The 15,591-nt window shown below is 41.3% G+C and overlaps 1 long non-coding RNA gene across 1 annotated transcript; it reads left to right on the forward strand.

Annotated features, from left to right (window-relative positions):
• Positions 1–446: 446 nt before the first annotated feature.
• On the forward strand, positions 447–15,306 carry LOC122866996. Its single transcript, XR_006375841.1, has 3 exons — positions 447–698; positions 9,470–9,600; positions 10,439–15,306. It is a non-coding gene; the product is annotated as an uncharacterized LOC122866996 (long non-coding RNA).
• Positions 15,307–15,591: the final 285 nt, after the last annotated feature.

The following is a 15,591-nucleotide window of genomic DNA, read 5'->3' on the forward strand; positions in this document are numbered from 1 at the left end:
TGTGCTGCTGGTGAAATGAATCATACATTTTCACTCTATTCCATTAAAAATCTTGGTTTGAGCCAATATAACTTTGTTGTTGTTATATTAGTAATCGGATCAAAATGAGGATTAATTTTCTGCGTGCATTCTCCTTTTAAGAGAGAATAATTCACGCTGAGATGAGAGATATTGAATCGGAGAATACTGCACATAGTAAAAAAAAGAAAACACCATTTTGCTATTTTTTCCCATGATCCAGTACCTTATAGAGGCCTTATCGAAGGCTACAAACCTGACCCCTCTTTCCAGATATGCAGCCAAGCAGGCCCCTAAACACCGGGCCGACACTGTGTTCTACTCAATCTTGGATGAGGAGCAGCGGCAACAGAATCCAAAGAAGGGATGAACTAGGAGCTGGAAGAGAGAGAGTAGAGAGCTGCTGTCAACAAGCTCTTATGGTGAACAGATGTGGGGGAACTCCCTTACTACTCCTTAGCCTGAAGCCATGCATACACACACACACACACACACACATACACACGCATATATATACTGTAACACACGCTCAAGAGGAGGAGAAGCAAAACAATCATTTGGAGTAAATCCTGAGATGGCTGGGATGGTTGTGGTGGATTTTGCACAGAAAGGCCAAAATTGGAGAAAACCAAATAAGATATTGAAGTGGAGGTTGGTAAACACCAGGCTGTACGGAAGAGGTATTTTCTTTTTTTTTTTTTTACTCTGTTGTTTTGCAGGAATGCTACTCTCAGTGAGGCCAGAATGAGTTAGAACAGTGGTCTACAGGGCATGATTTATCCCCTTCCCTTGCAGGACAGAGTGCCCTATTTGACGGCGAAGCAGACATAAAGCAGCTGCCTCTTTGAGCAGCTCTTAGAAAGAGATGCTATCGGTCAATGGGCCATACTTTAGTCACACTGCCAAACTCTTTCTCCACACTGAGCAAGCAGCGTTTATTGTGCATTTATCTTCACAGGGAGTTAGTCTTACATAACAGTATCGAACTGCTGAATTCTATCTGCGCTCTGATTTACAGGTTCGGAGGAGAATCCAAGTGAAAGGTGAATTTGATTACACAGTGTGTGGCCTTCAAGCTTGTTTTTTCAATCGCTGACATTCTTTTGCTTGAGTGGACATTTCATTTCACATAGTACTTTTTAAGTTTTAAAGCTGAAATATTTCTCTTTTTTTTCTCTTCATGTTTTCCAAAAATCATTTTCTGACAAAACTACTTTAATACTTTTAAAATTGCATACTATTGATGAATATTCAGCGGCCTCAATTCACCTCAAAACACCACAGAAAATTACTTTTACCTTGGGTGTCCGTCCTTGCTGAGGACTGGAGATACTAGCTGTTGTTAACAATGTAGTGGAGCTCAAGAGCAAATAAGGTGCTCAAAACAAAAAAACAGTTCTTCCTTCTGCATTGACTGTTGGCAGTCATATCTGTGGATGTTATATTTGGCAAAAGATATTGCTGAGGTTTTCAAATGTAATTTATGTATCTTTTTTATCTATTCATTTATTCATCATTCATCATTCTTTTTTCCCCCCTTTTTTCCCACCTACACAACGTAGCTAAAATTAGGCCTTTTCTGTCCTTGGCTGATGCAGAGATCCTGATTCATGCTTTTGTTTCATTTAGATTGGATTACTGTAAAAATGTTGTTGCCTGACCTGCTGCACACTATTAACAGTCTTCAGATGGTTCAGAATGCTGCAGCTAGGATCTTATTTCACCAATTTTAGCTTCCCTTCACTGGCTCACTGGCTATCCGTGTCAGATCGGACTTTAAGGTGCTTCTGATGACTTCTAAAATTATAAATGGGCTCGCCCCTTCTTATCTCTCTGATCTTATTAAACCTTATGTCCCATCCCGTGCTCTCCACTCTCAGAATACTGGGCTCCTATGTGTCCCCAGAGTTAAAAAGAAGTCAGCTGGCTCCAGGGCCTTTTCCTATCGTGCCCCCTTTCTCTGGAATAATCTTCCTGCTGACATCAGCCAGTCTGACTCTATTGAGGCCTTTAAATCTAACCTGAAATCATCTTTTTACTTTTACTTTCAATTAGTACTTATCCTTCCATACTGCAGGCCTCGTACCTGTTACCACTTTACTTCCGGCGGGTCGGTCTCAGTCTCAATTAATCTATTCAAATTAAAACTTATAGTCCATGTTTATCCTGCCGACGAGAATTCAGCTAACAGACTGCAAACTTTTTGATATCAACTGCACTTCTCTAACCCTGTGCTATTTTTGTTTCTGTGCCCTAAAAGCTGCCAAGAAGTGCATGCTGTGCATCCCTCTGTGTGCTTGTTTGTTTCTCCTCTCTGTGTGAATGCTGTTGTCCTCTTCTGTGTTGTGTGGCCTGTCCTCTTTCCAGGTCTCTGTGGTGGAGAGGAGGTGGTGTGGCTCAGATCCCACTTAGCGGGCGGCACCTGAAGCTGTTCAGTTGTCCTCCTGGATCCATCCTCTTTACTTCAGTAACATTGGTTCTTCCAGTAATGTTAGCTAACTTTATCTAAATCAGGTGCCAAAACTGCATTGAACCTTGCCTTGGGTTAAACTATAACTGACAAAACACCAAACCTCAGTGAGTCACACCTAATCTATGTAGATGGATAGATAGAGCTCCAAGCTAAAGGAAAAGTATTTTGGGGGGAGTGAACTGGCCCTTTAAGTATAGAAAACACTGAGCTGGTGTTTACGCCTTGTTTCACATAATGTGGAATTAGGTGTAACATCGCGGCCGACAGGATATTTGACACAAATTATTTACTTGCTTACCTGCTGTTTGGATTTTAATTACCTTGGATAACCTGCAATATTGCACCTTTGTCATCCGACCTTCGCAGAGATCCATACACAAAATTGCATTAGATGCAGTCACTGGTTTCTACAGTAGTAGCGCTCTCCAGTCTGTGACATACAGTATGTAAGCATTTGGTCAATAGACCTTTCAACCCCAAATGTTGTTAGGACATTAAGCTCTTTACAGTAGCTTGCAGCTCGCCTGCGCTCTTTTTTATTGTCCGTTGGTTTCATCATTATTCACTTGACAAACAGCCATTATTAGTCAGAAAGCCCTCTGCAGGCCTGGATTAGCTCTAGAGGCTTTCATTATCCTTCGATTCAACCACCTTGATTACTTGCAATTGGCGTGAACACCTCATTTTCTAGTATAATCTAATTCAATATCATCTCATTTAGGGGCTGATAGAATGAGACCCGAGATAATTTACTCAGTTCGGTATTGCACTGGGATTAAATGTTTGTCTTGCAAAGTAATGATGATGTGTTGAAAATATGAGCTTCTATTAATTTTACGTCTGTGCTCAGAGAGGGAATCAGGCAGGTTTGTACAGGTTGCATACCAAGGTGCTCTAGACACAAACAAATCTATGACCTGGTAGGAGTCAGTGACTCATTTCACCTCAGGCAGCTTTGCACTTTGTGACAAGGGCTCAAAGAATGTAGATAAGTTTTCAGTCTCTGTAAATCTGGCCTATTATCTAAGGACTGCTACAGAAAAGATCTGCCTTGTTGACAAGTGTTTGTTTCTTGACAGAAAAGAGCACAAAGCAAAAACACTTTGTGGAGGAGGAAAATCTGATTTGATGTCAGATTAAGTAGCATGTGAAGAAATGTTTCTTTTTTTTTAATTTTCAACCTTGGAATAACTTTTAAATTCTACTTCCACCTTGGTTTAGTTTGACATGTTTGCTGCCTCTGCCTGACATTGAAAGAATAAACAATGTAACCGTGCAGAAAACAATTCTTTATCACATTTATTCCAGCTCCCAGTCCTACCTTTCAGACATTACGAGAAAGTGATCGTTGTCTTGTTCACAGGAGACAAGACAGGTGACTATCTGTCAGCACCATCTAATGTCTTTCAGTCTTCTGGTGTCCAGTGGTCATAGTCAGACTCATTTCCAGAGAGGTCAATCAGTCACCCAGACAGCTGCTCCAAACACAGCTTAGACCTCAGGCCAAAAGACTACAAGCCAGCCAAATCACTTAACTGATTACACTGATTTTGCTGTTTTAGAAACTGGCTGAGTAGATTCTAAGAGGTGATATTGTCATGGTTTTGGGGTTCTGTCCTGTTATTTCCTGTTTTATTTTGTAATACTCTCCCTCCCTCTTGTGTCTGTTACTTTTGCTTCCTGTCGTCGATTGCTTCGAGTGTTTTCACCTGTGTCACTGGTTTCACCTGTGTCTCGTTGTCGCCCCTTACCTAAGTGTATTTAAGTCTGCGTTTGTTCTTTACCAGTTCATTCCAGTGGCTAGGTTGGTTTTGGCTTTTCTGATGGGTGGTGTTAATAGCGGCCTGTTACCTAGAGCTAGTAAGCTCTATTAAGTCAGTTAAATCGTTGTGCTACCTCCTGTCTGCATTTGGGTCCTTTCGGTTTGCCAACATTGTAACCGATATAAGATTGTCTTTACAAGTACTGGAATTTCTGGGCATGAAACTCTCCCCGTTTAAATTATTAGCATAAAAAATTAACTGCTTTAGAAAATATCTGGGACTTTGATAAGAAGTAGAAGGCACCAACCTGTGTACATAACTTTAGGGTAGAAGTTAACTACTGACTCCCAAGGTGCATTTAGGTAAGAATCATCCAATCACTTACGCTTAACAGCTAAAGATTATGGTGTTGAGTAAATTTATAACACAGTCTGCAGCTTAAACAAATGTACGTTCGGATTCTGGATGACTTCAGCAACTGTGGCGCTCTGTGTTCTCAAATGTGACGACGAAGTGGTTTCATTGCTATCACTCTGATTTACGTCTCTGGCTGGCTTTTTCTTCAGCAGCGGTGACTGAGGCTCATAGGTGGTATTTAGATCCATTCATCATGCCAAAATGACTGACAGAACATGATTCTCAGAAATTTAAATCATTAAAACTGGTAGTCATAACAAAACCTATATTATTGTTACATTATCTGGGAGGTGCTCGTGTTTTTGTTAGGTAATATTTAGAATATTGTTTAATGAAGAAAAATTAAATGTGAATACAGAATGGGGAAAACACTGCCAGAACCAGCGGCTCTTCCCACTTCACAAAACTATAACTTTGGCAATCCCTTAACTTTTTATCTAGTTTATGACCAAATCGGCCTATGACAGTCCCATCAGCCTCCGCTGTATGTTTGGGTTTAGTGCTAATTAACAATGATAACATGCTAAACTTAGATGATGAACACAGCAAACGTTATACCTGCTCTGCATGGAACATCAGCATGTTAGCATTGTCATTGTGAGCATGTTAGCATGGCTGTAGACTCTACTAAGATCTACTAAGTTATTTCTGAAGGAAATAAATTCACAGAGCTCACTTAAACAGCTTCCATGAGAAGTGCCTTGCTCCAGGGCACCTCCAACTATTACTAAGGGATATAGGATGGAGTTACTAATTCACTCCCCCCACCGAGATTTTCTCAGCTTGTCTTGGGACTCAAATCTCCAAATCCTCTTCAACTCTCACTGTCTTTTTTTTTTCTCTTCCACATTTACTTTCTGGTCTGCATGGACTCACAGAGTAAGCACTATGAAGGATTACCCTCCCCAGATGTAATCCAATCAAAAAAAAACAGGAACTGATTTCTTATCTTTCTAAGATGCTGCATTTCCCCTCATCTCTGAGAACACACAGCCAGCATTATCAGTCATTTGATTACCCTGAGTAAAAATGGATGCGGAACAGCAGCAGTTTCAGCCTCGAGAGGCCTGACTTGCACATTGAAATCCAATTGAAGGATGTACCTTATGTATTTGTTTAAGATTTGGAAATAATTAACTAGGGTAAAAGCTGTTATGGCTGAACAATGGGATTAAGCAAGGCATGTAGGGTTTTTTGAGTTCAAGACAATCTAGGCTTGAGAGCACCTTTTTCCTGCCACTTAAATTTAATACACAATTATAAAAAAGCATCTGTATACGAAAATGTTTTAGATTTAATGGACATATGGCCTTTAGATGTTTTTATACTGTATGTGCACTGCATGTGTGTATCTATTAAGTCATACACACACACTGTACTTAAGCCCAGGGCATCGGCGGATGATGGAACAGATGTTGGTCACAGAGGACAGCTGATCCTGTGAACTGACTTCCCTCGCAAACATGTGTTTCTCTGGCTTCCATATGGATGAAACACATGTAGCCCATACAACTATCACCCTGACCAATGGTAACATTCTAAGCCATTTAAGGACAGTGAAATGGATAATGAACCCAATTCTGAGCTGACAAGAGCTACAAATTTTGCATCTGGAACATCTCAGAACATGTGTCCTTTCAACTTCTCCTGTTTCATTGACTGAATCGCCAAATTGATTCTGAGTGGGTGTAACATGAGAGGACGAGTGTTTAAGCAAATCCACTGTCCTGCATTTGACCTATAAACCGCTGTAGTTTTTAATGGCGTCCGTCTTGCTGCAACCCCTGGCAGACGTCTCTTTGTTATAAGCTTTTTGCTGAAGTGTCCTGAACAACCCGCTCTGTAATTGCTAAAAGGTAATTGCGCTGGCAGGTTACGGCGAGGCTTTAGCTCCCATGAGCCGCACCCTGATCCCTGCATAAGGATGTGATTAACCGCCATCTCTTGTCATTAACTGTGAGGGCTTTTGGCAAGCGGGCTGCTCCAAGTGAGTAATTGTCATATTAGACCCATTGCTTGGTCAGATCGAGTATTGGAATCAAGTTCCTGGTCTGAAGTGGCTGCTGGCAGGCCTTAAGTACATGACACAATTGACCAAATTGTTAGCTCTTGTTCCTGCAGTGATATGTGACAGCTGAGCTGCCATCTAATGTTCAATTTGCCGGTCTGCTAATATAACCATACACACCATCCATGAAGGAAAAGAATATTTTTCCTGTGAATGGTCTATAGCTCAAGGGCCAAGCATCTTTAGAGTGACATCCAGCTGCCGTGCTACTTTATGGAGTATAACATTAAAGCCACAGGAATGAATCATTTGCTCTTCTGTATGAGACAGTGACTGCCAAAAGCTGTGGCCAGGCAGAGGTTCAAACCAAATAAAGTGAAACACACATTTACAGACCTGCAGAGAACCTGTTTGTGTTGTATATCACACTGTAAATGTTGTACAGATTGCTGTAAAGAACTCTATCCCTTTGCTTGAACTGGCAGAAGCAGGGCATTGATCATCCTTGCCTTCGCTGTGCTGTGATTCCTCTGCAGACAGATGGGAGGGGAGGGATGGGGGCGAATAGCCTTTCATTGGAGCATGCTCAGAAATGCATATGCTCAGTGGCCTCCTGATGGTACTTCAGAGACGAGCCCAGTTTTGCTTAGATTGCTTAAGGATGGACTCACCGGGGCAGTTAGCATCACTTTGTAACTGAGAAAACTGAGCGATGAAGGCCAGAACAAGCTTTTTTACAACGAGGTCAGGGAGAGGGAAAGAACAGAGCAGAAAATCGAGTGAGCTAGAGCTATAAAACAAACAAAAAAGAAGTATTTTGTTTACCATGACAGATTTAACACATCATGTAAATAATTTCCCTGAGTGGTTTTAATGGGGCTCCAGTCAGATCTGCAGATGAATAGACAGTTTTGTTTCACGTCCCCGATGCCATTCTGAGGTTCTCCATTTAGAGGGATTTTCTGTGGAGCAGGGATAATGGAGCGTCAGTGGGGAACCCAGGAGGAAGGATTTAGATGTGTTTGAATTGACTCAGACATTTTGTTAAGTGTCATTGTGCATGGCCCGTTTATCCCCCTCCACTCCTCCCCTCTTTTCATTCATAACCACTCTCCCGTCTTTCACGAGGGGTTATGGCGGGGATTTGTGTGTGTGCGTACATGTACTTGGTGGTGGAGAAGGTATGTGTGTGTGTGTGTGTGTGTGTGTATGGTTTGGGGAGTGGACAGGGCCCAGACCAAAGTGAAGGCCCTCCTATTGTAAGCCCCAGTCAGGTCTGTATTGTGTGTGCAGAGTGAATCATGACAGCATTTATACACACACATTCAAACAAGTCCAGCTGGGTTATGGAAACAGAAGTGACATTGGCCTTTGCGTTGGACCTGATGTGGGCTGGGTCAGCTGGAGGTAGACGATGCTATTGTGTGGGATGGAAAGATGAAGGAACACAGGGACAGAGGGAGGAGGGTGGGGAAGTAAATCTCTTACAGCTGCTCCGTTTCACTATACTTAACCCCAGCAGGCCGGTTCAAGGGGAGTGTATGGTTTACAGATCCTTAACATCTGCATGAACAGAAAATGGTTACTAATGCCATCAAGGTCTCATTTACATCCCATGGCGCGTCCATGCTGGGTGCAAAACTGGATGCTTCATCACAGCCTCTCTCTGCTATAGTGTTTAAAATGCTCAGAGCACAATGTTACAAATGATTGCACTCTGTTACTCGCCGCCTCTCCCTCTTCCTTTCTTTTTCTCCTTGTCTTTGTTTCTCTATTTAACCTTTCATTTCACGCAGAAAAAAAATCACCTCTTTATCTGTAAGGCGTTTAGGAGGTATATGTTAGGTCATATTACACATTAAAAAGCACAAAATATATAAATAGCAGCAGAAACATCTGATCAGTTAAATTACATTAAACACATAAGTAAAACCACTTTGAAACCCTGGTTTCACAATTACAAAAAAGACAATTAAAGCATGCAAATAAATATTTGAATCAAAAATTGTTAAAGGAGAAGAAGAGATTGGGGGAAAGAAGCATCAATAAAATGCCTTTGAGAATAAATGGGTCTTGAGATGAGATTTATAACACTCATCCCCCAGAGGCAGCCTGTTACATAATCTAGGAGCCAGGACAGCAGAAGCTCGGTCACCACAAGCCTTCAACTCACTGATATATGGTGGAGCCAAATTGTGTAAAGGATTTTGGATTCAATCCTAAATTTATAGGGGAACTGCAGTCTGTTTACATGTCTTTGGGTGTACTGCATATGTGAAGAAAGTGTGTGAAGCTCCGGAGGGAGCTGCATGAAGTCTGATAAATGTAAAAAATAAAAAAAATAATAAAAAAACATGCCATGTTGGTTCAATTTCTAATAAACACAAAGTGCACATGTAGTAGCCGCAAACTGGTTAACCAGTGCCAGTGTCTAACATCCGCACTACGTCCATGTTAACATGTCAACAATGGCCACACTATTGTAGGTCATCGAGGCTATGGCAAACATCCTTAAAGTGTTTATAGTTATTGTAGTGAGGAGATATAAATGAGTGGACCTGGGTTTCTCTGTGAATAACTTGAGGAAGATGAGCATTTATGAATAGCAGCTCGGCTGACCAGCACAAGCCGTGTTTCTCCCACACGGCTCAATGGAGTTCGTCAGTCGCCATGAGCTCCAGGAAACAGATGCGGCCTGATAAGAGAAGAGGATGTCATATTGTGCGTGTCAGTTTTGTGTAAGTGTGTGTTTTCCTATTGTAAATACGGTGTGTGTTCTCACACTTCCAGCTGCTTCCCTGTTCCATTTGACCTCTGAGACAATTGGCTCGGAGCAATGCGAGCAGCAGGCCCGCTCTCGGGGAGACCAGAGGCCACTGTGACCGACGTCTTTGCCCCCTTCACGACAGAATAACAGAGAGGTAAATCACAGTTGTTTGTTCCATCATCTCAGGCAATCTCCCAGGAGCCTTGCTCGCTGTTAACCTGAACTGTGCCATGCTGTACCAAGTAAGGCGCCCTACAACAGCCTCTGAAGTATGGAGTGTGAACAGGAGGGATGTGAGTGAGCCTGCTGCAATCTGGCACTCTGGTGTGAGCAGAAATGGAAAAGAGAAGTAAATCACAGCTGTTTATCTGCATCTCTCAGACACTGTTTGTATGGGTCGCTGGAAAGAGATATGCCTTTGTGTGTGTGTGTGTGTGTGTGTGTGTGTGTGTGTGTGTGTGTGTGTGTACCAGGGTACACACTTGCTCGCCTGTGATTGTTTGCAAGTGCAGACTTGAGAGGGTATGAGTCACCACAGTGCTATTGCACATTGCTGGGACTATTATAAGAAACAGAGCAAACAGACAGTACAGCAAAGCACACGTGGGCCCACACCAGCACGTCTCAACACTCATATTAAGACAGTGTAGACACACCATGGCATTTAGTAATAACAAAGTCTCACATATTGTAGAGGAGCCCATTGGCTCCCATGAGGATCACATTTGGCTGTTTTTTTATTCAACGCACACACAGAAATTGCACTCCTTAGATACAGAGCGCAAGTGCAGTACATAATTTTTATTCCATGCTGGATACATGGTCTCAGCCTTTATCAGGCTTATAAAAAGGTGACCTTTACATGAAAAAAGCACGGACCCTCCCTTACATGAAGTTAATTCCCAGCAACATGACGCAGGTGTTAGCATGGAATATCAATGCTGCTATATTATTCTCTCTCTCTCTCTTCTTATTTTTTTTTTTTTTTACAGGCTGCAACTTTCCTTCTGAGCGAGGAAACTTTCCCCTTGGTGATACGGACTTGGTGAAAGATATACCTGTGTAAAATTCATGAATTCATAACTTTTGAGGGTATATTTCACTACTGATCTATTGGGCCGTGATAAGAATTCAAAGGTGAATGGAGCTGGAGGACATCTTCAAAGCGGTCGAGGACATCACAGGAAAGCCAATGAGGCGCGTTGCCCTCCTCCAACATCCTCGGAATACATTCCATGTACCTCTCCGCAATGTGATACACTGTCAGATAAAATCGGATGCCATTGCAGTCCGCTGCCATTAACTTGATTTACTCTAGGGTTTCAGTCAAACTCTGACAAAAAAGTGGTTGCGTCGGCAAGTTTCATCAGAATTTGTTAAACCATGCAAAGACACGTGAAGAAAAAGGGCACTGATAGCCGCACTCACACTGAAGGACACTTTTAATCAAAGAAAGGGTGCATCTAGTTGAGTTCCGACTGTAGATATACATTGAAGCTACATTGTCTACATGTTCTGTTGTACATGGGCTCAGCAGCTTCCCCTCTCCCCAGCTTGATTATCAAAGCTAACAGGCTTTAGCATGTGTCAGTCGAGGCGGATAACCCCTGGTAGATACAAGAGAGCAGGAGACAATCAAAGGCAGCCGGAGTTGACAGTGGTCAGCTTCTGGAGGTGATAAAGGCCTTTGAACCTGAAAGCTGCTCGAGGCCCCCCTTTGTGTCGTCTCCCCGCCCCCCGAGCCTGGCCATAGAGGGGTCTACTTTGATTTAGGCCCCTAGAGAGCCAAGACAGCTCTCTTCATCTCTGCTGGAGAGAGAGAGAGAGGCAAAGAGAGAGCAAGAGAAAGAGTGAAATAGCCCAGATCTATAAGATATTGGTCCATCAGTGGTGGCCACTCAACTGCAGGCCGGGTCATCATGTTTGACCTCAAACGCTTGACTTGGAATGCAGGAAAAAAACAGATAAGTGCATCTGTGAAAGCCTGCAGTGTCTAATGACGGCAGCAGTACGGGTGGCAAATCCATGTCTTTCTCTTAAAACATAGAGAATATGCATGTTTCCCTAATAGCTCATGTACCGGCTAAACTGCAGGTCAAAATACTTTGTAAGCTGAAGCCGCTTCATAATAACTCCTGTTTTCAAACTGGCCAAATTCATAGTTCATACTGTCATTCAGGGCCGGTCATCTACACCTCATTTCATTTTATGGCTCAGACCTTCAGATACACTCAACACCACAACAGGGAAAATATGTTTCATGATTGGAAAAGTCTCTTCCGCGAGGAGAGACTCCCCGAGAGACGTGCAGAGTAAGGTTATGGAACAAAAGCCCTCCCTGCTCGAATGTTATTGTGGTTCATGTCATGTCTGCCTGGCAAGCACACTGTCTACCTTGGCAGTGATGGAAGATGAACCCTGTTCATTATTCTGAACAAAAATTAGTTGGACACATATTAAATGTGGATCTATAAAGAGTAGGATGTTTCCCTGAAAATGGGACGTTTGGATTGCGCCTGTTGCCTCGGCTTCAAACGAGTTAACATATTTTAAAAATGTGACATTGCTGCCTTTATTTGAAGTCTACACTCAAAATAAAATGTAACAGCGAGCGAGTATTTTACGGTGAGGTGGGAAAGGTGAAAGGTCGCGGGGGCGGCCAGGTGAGCCCTGCCTGCAGAGCAGCTATCAGACATCGGGCAGAGGGATGAGCGCCACAGCTCAGTGTGCTCAATCCACCATGCACACAAATCAGTCTGTCCACCCGTTGCAAGCGTGCATGCATGCATGGAAACACAAATACATTCTCTACATATAACAGAACATCTATAATTGCATCTCTACCTGAGAGCGGCGAAAAAATAACTTGAGGCCTGAGCTAGCTGATACTGCTGCGAAGTCAGAGGATATTTAAGCAAATTGAGTTACGTATGGTTGAGCACGTTTGTCTTTCAATCCAGCTCTGTTTTCTGAAGCACCGGGCTCACTGTTCATTTTAAACTCCTTTGAGAGGCATAACCCCGGAGCTTGTATTGAAAGAATGTGCTGATTGCTTCTCTCTTTCTTGCAGCTCAGGGATGCTAAAACGTCTTACCTGCTAAACTAAATAAAAAGCAAGCAAGAAGCTGTAAAATTGATTAATCCAGTTAATGACACTCAATATGTTGTTTCTTATACTTCTGACCACTTGGGGATAATGTCTTGCCCTTTATTGGTAATTACCTGCGATCCTTTTCCTTGAACATTACAGCCATGAAAATGATATCTTTGTATTTATTATCTGTCTCTTCATCGTTGACAATCAACACAGGGGGGAGGAATGTGTGCAGAATTGTGTGTTGTGCTTGATGAGGCAAAGCAGAGAGAACATTAATTATTCAATACTCAAATCACAAAAATAAAGATGGCAAAACCAAATTGTTTTGAAAATTTCCTGAGGAAAGAAAATGTTGGCAAGCCTCCCAAAATGCTGTTTTAAAAAATGCTCTTTGAAGGTAATGAGGCATGCTCGTGGCACACAGAAGCAGGGAGTGGTGCCATGGCAAAGCAGCATGTTTTCAATAGGGTTTCTTTTTTGCTTACATATCACTTTAGTAAGGCACGTGTACTACATTTCTAATGAAGTGTAGGATCGCGCCCTACCCCCACTAAGGGCATACTTGTCTTTTAAAGAAAAAGATCTGGGGAAAAAGGGCAGAGGGAAAGAGGAAACTTTGCACCTTTGGTCCTAAACTTCAACAGAACAATGCCTGCGACATCAAATTTTATGTGATAGTAATAACAACACCCTAACTGATCGAAATTCACATTTTTCTACCAGAACAAAATGTGATATCACTCTTTGCTCTATTAAAAGGTACAAGACTCTATCCACTGTAATGAGCAAGGGTGTTATATTAAACTCACTGTTATACTGGCCATTTTTATGGGTGATGAGATATGAGAGAATCTCCTCTCTTGTAGTTAATAATACATGTGAGGTAAGGAGGAAAATAATATTTTTATTGTATCTCCAAATGTAATGAAGAGGAATGTGAAAATGCAATGGTTATTAGCCAGGTTTTTTGTGGTAAAAAATTATATAGGGATCATGAATAATTTCTGTGAACAACCACAAAAAAGGAGTTTGAAACTTCAGGGATTATTTATTTACGGAGTGTCAATATACAGTAAATTACCATCAGAGTTAGCTAGAAGCTACACAGTAAATCTGAAACTGAAGGATTAAATAGCACATAGTGAGGTTTCAAAAATCTAAGAATTATGTTTATACACCATTTAAAATTCTCTCATAAAATGGTTTAATAAGGAACCTCGGGTTCTGTCTTCCTATTCAAAGAACCTTGTACCACAAAAAAAGTTCAATATTAAATTCGTACAGAAAATAGACCCTTTTATGATTATGTTGTTCTTTGACTTTGCCAGCTATGAAGAGGAGAGCTACAGCACTCTGTGGTAAACCAATTACAGCCAACCTAGGTTGCTAGCACTCTTTTTCATTTAGACGTTTCTCTTGCACTTAAACCATCTCTGTTTCTTTAGCATGACAATTTCAACATAAAATACATGCATGAATCAAATTACGCTCTACCGTGTCAGATGTAAATTCAGGCTAACTGTTGGCTAGCCAATTAACCTTCTAACATTAACCATCAACTAAAAATGTTAAGCTTCCTGTAATATTAACTTGGTGCTGTATGGTAAGTAAAAGTATAAATGGTTCCACAAGTACGCCCTCTGTCACAAAATATATTTTAATTCAAGATAGTAGCTGGACTAATGTGAATGCTAGCTAACATTAGCCATACCAGGGCTGCCAACTTTTCAATTTAGTTTGGAGTAAGATTTGGTATCTGTGAAGTCGGTGCATTTTACATGTAGGCGTTATGTGACATTACCCATCGCAGGGGTAGGGGTCGCTCCTCAACCCTCAGGAATTTTATTTAGAAAGTTCAGTAGCCAAATTCATCATTTTAAAGCATTTATAGATGAAAAGGCATGTCAATAATCATGGTCAATGATGAATAAGTATGGTTGATTTGCATTGTTCCCATATATTTTGTTAACGGATGCTATTGGTGATTTGATTTTTAAATTTGTAATCACCTCAAGGACGAAACATTGGTTTTCAAAGTCAAAGGGGGCCAAAATAAAGGTGTGGGAGTCTGGGAGTCCTCCCCATTTAAAAAAGAAAAAGGTTTGAATACCATTTGCTGCTTTTCTACATGCTTTTATCATATTCTCAGCTACTTAAAAACAACACATTATGATTAAGATGGCTATCATGCTTAGTTTAATCATTTTGCTAGAATAGTGGTAAATATACATCAGAAAAAGCTGGCTTTCTCTTAACCATACTGAACATCACATACTGTGGTATTCAATTAGGGATATACACTATACTTTGAAGAATAGGATAAGAGATCAATTCATCAATCCTGCTGTTGTTGGCAACACTTGATTTTTTTATTTTTCTATCGCAAAACTCTACCAATAACGTTACCACTCTAGTCACAAACTGTGACTCACAGCGTGAGAGTGGGTCCACTTGATTACTATCCTGGCGTACGCTGGTGTCGCATCAGCTGGGCAGAGTTGATTCGCGCCACAATGTTATAAGTTACAGATTTGTTTTTCACTGCGTGAGAAAATGGGCATGTGGCGTGAAAGCATGTGAAAAGTGTCAGTTGCATGAGTCTCACGGTCAATGCATGAGAGTTGGCTGCCTTGGCCATACCAGTAAGCTCGCCAGGCTGGATGCTATGTGGGTTATCCCCCATTTTACTGACATTACATGTGTAATGGTTACTCAGAGTTGCTTAAATGAGGTGTATTCTAACACTGCTTAAAAAATTAATAAATTATAGACTGTAAATGTTGTGTAAACAAACACCTGGCAAATGCATTTCTTTGTGTCAGTGTCTCCGTGTCCTTGTTTCTTAGATTACCAGAGGAACAGGGATCCTCTACTACTACCGTTTTTGTTGTGAGAGAAGACGGAATTACTGTTCTGTGTAATGAGCTTGGTTAACTTATTTAACCATTTTCAATTTTTTATAAATGTTAAACATGTTGAGCATGTTGAGCATGTTTAAAAAGATTCCAGTCAATATTTATTATTATTAATTACCAAAATGCAAACTTT

Source organism: Siniperca chuatsi, linkage group LG19 (genome assembly GCF_020085105.1).
Source record: "Siniperca chuatsi isolate FFG_IHB_CAS linkage group LG19, ASM2008510v1, whole genome shotgun sequence".
Classification (NCBI taxonomy): domain Eukaryota; kingdom Metazoa; phylum Chordata; class Actinopteri; order Centrarchiformes; family Sinipercidae; genus Siniperca; species Siniperca chuatsi.